Source organism: Phascolarctos cinereus, unplaced genomic scaffold (genome assembly GCF_003287225.1).
Source record: "Phascolarctos cinereus isolate Bilbo 61053 unplaced genomic scaffold, phaCin_HiC Scaffold_9;HRSCAF=440, whole genome shotgun sequence".
Classification (NCBI taxonomy): Eukaryota; Metazoa; Chordata; class Mammalia; order Diprotodontia; family Phascolarctidae; genus Phascolarctos; species Phascolarctos cinereus.
The window spans coordinates 17,643,753-17,651,120 of NW_027556402.1; positions in this window are offsets into that span (position 1 = coordinate 17,643,753).

Consider the following 7,368-nt stretch of genomic DNA (forward strand, 5'->3'; position numbering starts at 1 on the left):
TGTTACCCTCTTAGATCTACTGGTGCCTGAATTAGACTTTCTCTCCCACCTTAAGGAGTTTCCCCTAGACAAAGATACACAACTCCATACTTGCAAATTCATGAACATCAGCCTTACTTTTGAGTGGCTTAAAAGGATATGGACTTTTGGATTCTTTTTTCTTCTTAACTTGGTGATGTGTCTAAAAATATCGGAGTGAGCCACAGGACCTGGATGGTCAATAGGCAAGTTCTAGTTACTAGATACATTAACAAGTATCTTCATCAATAGAAAATATGGCCAAAGTGTAAGGCCATGGCATGGATATTGCAGATGAATAATTAGGGCCAGGTGGGATAAGGGGATTTGAGACCCATAATGAAGATCCAAGCTGAGGTTATGGGGACAACTGGTCAGAGAAAGAGACATAATGGTGGGGGCTAAGTCTTTTCACTGCAGGAGGCAAACTGAATTGTTAAAAAGGAGAGTAAGCTAGGTGATGCAGTGGATAGAGCCCTGGATGCGAGAGTGAGGAAGAACTGAGTTCAAATCTGGTCTCAGACATTTACTAGTAGGTGGGTAACCCTGGGCAACTCATTTAACCTCCTTTGGCCTCAATTTATTCCACTGTAAAATGGGGGATAAGAATAGCAACTACCTCCCAGGGTTTTGTGAGGACCACATGTCAAAATAATTAAAGAAACGGCACAGTTCCTGGCACATTGTAGGCACTATATAAATGTTTTTGGTTATTATTATTGTTGTTCTTGTTGTGTGGTAGGAGGAGGAGGAAGGGGAGGAGGAGAAAAAGGAGGAGGGGGAGGAGGATAAGGAGGAGGAGGAGGAATGAAGGTGGTCAACAGATGTATGGTCAATGAGCCAGGTTAGAATGACAGAATCTGCCAGTGTAGCAAAGTAAGGTCCAAGACAAAGTGTAAACTCTCCTGCCAGGTGTCCTTGGATGCAATCTCTCTCCTCTTCAGTCTCTTCCCCACACCACCATCAAAGTGAAGATACTGAAGTCTGATCATGGCACTCCTCTCTTCCATAACCGCCACTGGCTCCTTTTGCCTTTAGATTCAAACAGGTCTTCTCCTGTCTGGCCTTGAAGCCTGTGACACCATGGCTCTGACCTTCCTTTCTAGGCTTAGTCTCCATTGCTCTCCTACATTCTCTCTCTAATCCCGCCAAACTGGCCTTCTTAGTGTTTGCTTACACACAGCTTTCCATCTCTGAGCCTTTGCTCAGGCTGTGCCCTCCTCCTGGTATTCCTTCCTCCTCACTTCTATCTCCTAGGATCTCTATTTTCTGTCAAAGTTCAGCACCAAGGCCATCTCCTCCATGAGCCATGTCTTGATCCCTGGGACCGCCTGCTACTAACGTTTCCCCTACACACAATCTTCTGTATTTCTTTCACTTATACTTGTGTGTGTACATGGTTTCCTCTTCTAACAGAATGTAAGCTCCTTTCCATTTTATTGTCTTGGTATTCCCTGTACCCAGCACAGTGGCTGTCAGGCAGTAGGAGTTTAAGAAGTGCCCTTTGGGGGTCAGCTAGGTGGTTCAGTGGATAGAACACCAGTCCTAAAGTCAGGAGGACCTGGGTTCAAATCCGGCCTGAGACACGTAACACTCAGTAGCTGTGTGTGACTCTGGGCAAGTCACTTAACCCCCACTGCCTCACCAAAAAAATTAATAGTAATAAAAAAAGGAATGCCCTTTGATTGAATGATTACAAAGTAATAGCCCAGACCTGTCCTAGGAGGGTGAGTTGTATCAGTGAAAGTTCTCCGTGGGTTATTGCTTTTTAGGAGGTGACTCAGGCCATTTAAATGATCCAACCGTGTGGAAAAGTCCCAGGTACATTAGGACATGTAGATAGAGGAAAAGGCTCTCGTGATCACAATGACCACTAACCATAGGGCTGTATTCTTAGACTCCCAGGCCTTTGTTCATTAAATAACCTGTGTTTAGTACCTTCTGTGCAGACAGTACCTTACTTGAAACTATAGGGGACAGATAAAATCATGTAATTATTTTTTTGAGGTGTGTTCAATTCTACCAAAGTTACTACAAAGTTACTTTGATGTTTTGTGGGAACAGGAGGAAAATGATCTCCATGTATCCTGTTTTGACCTAAAGATTTGGAATTCTTTTTCTTCTCTGAAGTCAGAATCTGCATTAAAGCACATTATTGCTTGAGATGCATTGGCTTATTCTCTGTCTTATGCTACCAGCATTCAGGGAGTATATGTGGATGGTGCAGTGGATAGAGTTTGGGATCTGAGGTCAGAAACACCTGAGTTCAAATTCTCACTCATACAGCCTTGGTGGCTGTGTGACCTTGGACAAGTCAATTAACCTGTCTAAGCCTCAGTTTTCTCATCTGTAAAACGAAGCAAATAATAGCACTTACTTCCCAGGATTATTGTGAGGATAAAATGAGACAACAATGGTCAAGTGCTTTATAAACCTTAAGCATATGCTAGCCATCATCATCATCATCATCACCACCACCACCACCATCATCATGATCATTATCAAAAAGTCTACGTTTACGTAACTACAACAGACATCTAAATTTTTGTGAAGGCTTCATATTTGATATTCAGCAAAGCTTATGACCAAGTCTTGCATACCGTTCTTTTGAACAGACAAAAAAAAATGTGGCCTGGGTGGATTCAGAGCTGGTTGAATAACCACACCACAATCTGGCCTCACACACGTAACACTTCCTAGCTGTGTGACCCTGTGCAAGTTGCTTAATCCCAATCACTTCACCAAAAAAAAAAAAAAGGAATAACCAGATCCAGAGAGTTAATGTGAATTTCAAAGGAGGTCTTGTGGAGGAGTGCCCCAGGGATCTGTCCTTGGTCCTGTGCTGTTGATCATTTTTAGCAATGACTTAGCTAAAGTTATAGAAGAGATTCTCATGAAATTTCAGATGATATGAAGCTGAGATGGAGAACTCGTATCTTAGATGCTGAAGTCAGGCTCCACAATCAAGTTGGCAGGCTTGAATGATAGGTTAAATCTAACACGATGACATTTAGCATGGACTGATATGGACATTTTCCCTTGGGTTAAAAAAAATTAGTCTCCTAACTACATGGTAGTGGGGTGGTTATACAGAAATTAATTGAGATAAATACCTTGGGGGGTTGTTCAGTGGACTCTAAACTCAATTAGAAGGACGAATGAAGTATTTATGAAATGCTTATCCTGTGGAAAGCACTGGAAATACAAATGTAAAAGTGATTCAGTCCCTTTTTCCAAGGTGTTCAGATTCTAATGAGAATGAGAGCATACATGAAAGGTTTCATCTGGGTGTCAGTTGGAAACGTTCCATGGTTCTCAGGATACAATGGCAAAGCAAATGGTAATGCCTCTTTTGTTTATGATTTATTTATTTTGTTATAGTCTGAGTGATGTACTGTCTCTCTCATTCCCTCCCATCCCCACATTAGAGAAGGCCAACATTTTATATATATGTACATATACACACACACACACACACACACACACACACACACGCACACTCACAGACATATAGATATGTGTATGTATATGTGCATATATGTACATATGTCTGTTTATATATTTGTGCGCGCATACACACACACACACACACATATACATATGTATGTATGTATGTATATGTAAAACCATACAATGCATCCATCCATATATCACAGTTCTTTCTCTGGAACTGGATAGCATTTTCCTTCGCAGGTTCTTTGTAGTTGATTCAAATCATCATCTTATTCAAAACAGCTTAGTCATTCATAGTTATTCTATAAACAATATTGTGTTACTGTGTACAACATTCTCTTGGTTCTGCTCTTTTTGCTATGCATTAGTTCAAGTAAGTCTTTCCATGCTTTTCAAAACCAACCTCCTTGTCATTTCTTGTAGCACAGTAGTATTCCATCACAATCATATACCACAACTTGTTTAGCTGTTCCCCATTTGATGGGCATGTACTCCAGTGCCAACTGTTTGCAAAACAAAGAGACCTGTTATCTATATCTTAGAACATATAAGTTCTTTTCCTTTTTTTATTGATTGCCTTGGGAAACAGACCTAACAGTGGGATTTCTGGGCCAAACAGTGTACTCAATTTTATAACACTTTGTGAATAACTTCAGATTGCTCTCCAGAATGGTTGAATGAGTTCACAATTATGCCAAAAGTGTATTAGTGTTCCAATTTTTCCATATTCTCTCCAACATTTGTCATTTCCCCCTATCACTTTAGCCAATCTGATTGGTGGGAGATGGTATCTCATCATTGTTTTAATTTGCATTTCTTTAATCAATAGTGACTTAGAGCCTTTTCCCACTTTCCCCAATCTATGTGATTATATATGACTTTGATTTATTCTCCCCAAAACTGCCTGTTCATATCCTTCGACTACTTATCAATTGTGGAATGACTCATTCTTATAAATTTGGCTCTTTTTTATATATTTGAGATATGAAGCCTTAATCTGAGAAACTGGTTATCAAAAAATTTCCCTAATATTCTGATTTCCTTTAAATCTCTGCTATATTGGTTTTATTTGGACAAAACCTTTTTAGTTTCATATAATCAAAATTATCCATTTTACATCCCACAATGCTCTCTCTTTCTTGGTTAGTCATAAATTGTTTCCCTATCCATTTGTCTGATAGGCAGTATGTTCCATACTCCTCTGATTTACTTACTATATTTCCCTTTAGAGCTAGGTCATGTATCTATTTTGACCTTTTCTTGGTAAATGGCACAAGATATTGGTCTATAGTTAGTTTTGGTCATACTGCTTTCCAGTTTTCCAAGCAATTTTTTCTTACCAAATAGTGAATTCTTATCCCCAAAGCTTAGATCTTTGTGTTTATCAAACATGAACTTACCACAATCATTTACCGTTGTGTGTTGTATACCTACTCAATTCCTCTAAGCCATCCATCCATTTCTTAGCCAGTACCAAATAGTTTTAACAATTACCTCTTTATTATACAGTTTAAGATCTGGTACTGCTAGACCCCCTTCCTTTACTCTCTCCCTCCAATAGTTCCTTTGATATCTTGACTTTTTGCTCTTCCCAATGAATTTTTATTGTTTTCTAGCTGAATAGAATAATTTTTTGGTAGTTTAATTGAGATGACAGTGAATAAACAGATTCATTTGGGTATAATTGTCAATTTGATTATATTGACTTGGCCTACCCATGAACAATTAAAGCTTCTTCAATCATTTAAATCTGACTTTATTTGTATAAATAATGTTTTACAATTATGTTCATATAGTTTTTGGTTTTGTCTTTGCAGATGTACTCCCAGTTATTTTATATCGCCTAGGGTTATTTTTTAGGCAATTGGGGTTAAGTGACTTGCCCAGGGTCACACAGCTAGTAAGTGTCAAGTGTTTGGTCTGAGGCCAGATTTGAACTCAGGTTCTCCTGATTTCAGGGCTGGTGCCCTACCCACTGCACCACCTAGCTGCCCCCACCTATTGTTATTTTAAATCAAATATTTCTTACTATCTCTTCTTGCAGGGTTTTGTTGGCAATATATGGAAATACATATAGCAAATATGTAGAATATATAGATAGAATAGAAATATGGGATGTGGAAGATTTCAGAATATATAGGATATAGAAATTTATGTGGGTTTATTTGATATCCTGCTATTTTGGTATAATTATTTTCTAACTAATTTTTTTACTTCAATCTCTAGGACTTTCCAAGTATACTATCCTATCATCTGCATAGTTTTATTTCTTCCTTGCACCTTCTTATTCCTCCAGTATCTTTTCTCTTTCTTATTGCTATTGCTAGCATTTCTACTACAATATGGAATCCCAGTGGTGATAATGGACATTCTTGTTTCACTCCCAATCTTTCTGAGAAAGCTTCTAGCTTATTCCTAATACAGATGTTTGCTGGTGGCATTAGGATGTTTCTTACCATGTTAAAGAAAAACTCGTTTCTACAGATCCTTTCAAGTGTTTTTTTTCTAATAATTGTTTTGTCAAAGCCTTTTTGCATCTTTTAATTTAATCATGATTTTTATTGATTTTGTTATTAATATAATCAATCACGCTGATAGTTACCCTCATATTGAAGCAGCCTTGTGTTTCTTGTATAAATCTCATTTGGTCACACTGTACAATATTTGTGATATATTGCAGTAGTTAACTAGCTAGTAGGAGATAGGTTTTTTTTTTTTTGCATTGGTATTCATGAGTGAAATTGAGCTATAATTTTCTTTCTATTTTTCCTCTTCCTGGTTTAGGCATCAGCACCGCACCATATTTGTTCCATAAGAGGAGTTTGGTAGGACTGTAATAATAGTAATAGGCAAAATAAGTGACATTTATGTGACACTTCAACATTTGCAAAGTACTATGCCTAAATCATGTCATTTGGTATAATAGTCACTTGAGAAAAGTGCTATAGGTCTTGTTATTCACGTTTTACAGAAAAGGAAACTGAGTCTCAGAGAAGTTAAATGCCTGGCCCATAGAGCAGACAGCCAACATGTGGTGCAGGTGACATTCAAACCCAGAACTTCCTGATTACAAGTTCCTCTGCTCTTTTCATTACAAGAGGAATGGGAGAACCCTTCCAAAAGTGGGCAATAATGAGGGTATTGAGTGAGGGAATTGACTGAAGAAACTGGAGAAGAGACTTATGAGGGTAGTGATAGCAACTACGAGTCTTTGAAGGGTTTTCACGTTAATGTAGGATTCATCTCATTATGTTGGGAGTCAATGGTCTGAAATAGAAAGAATGGATGATAATTCAAAATGGTAGGTTTAGGCTCAAGGAAAGGACAAACTTCTTCACAATTGGAGCTGACTGGAAATGGAATGGATTGACTTGGAAGATGGTGGTTCCCCTCTCATCAGAGGTCTTTAAACCGGGGCTAGATGGCCGCTTGTCTGTGATGTCATAGATGATATTCTTAATGAGATACAAATTAGACCAGCTAGCCTCTGGACTCAGATTCTGGGACTCTGTGATTAGGTCACTCAGAGTGAATTTAGACTCCTTGTGGAGTGAGAGTGTGCTAGAGTTAGCAATTGGCTTAACAATGAAAGGTGTTTTCCTTCAGGGTGCAAGAGAATATAGGGAAAGGATCCCTTTTTTTTTTTGAGAGTGAGAAGTTCATCAGAAACACGTATTTGTTTAGAATAATTTGGTTGATGATGCTTAAAGTGGCCACTCAAGTGGATTTCACATTGTTCCTTCTCATCTGTCTCCCTCTCATCCTTCCTTCGATTTCCCTACTGTCTTTTCTTCTCTCCTTCTTCGATGGCCTGTACATACCCACAATTCCCTGAGAATGTGTGCTTAGTGTCTGTCTCTACGTTTGTTGCTCTGCCTCCCGTGAATACCCAGCTTC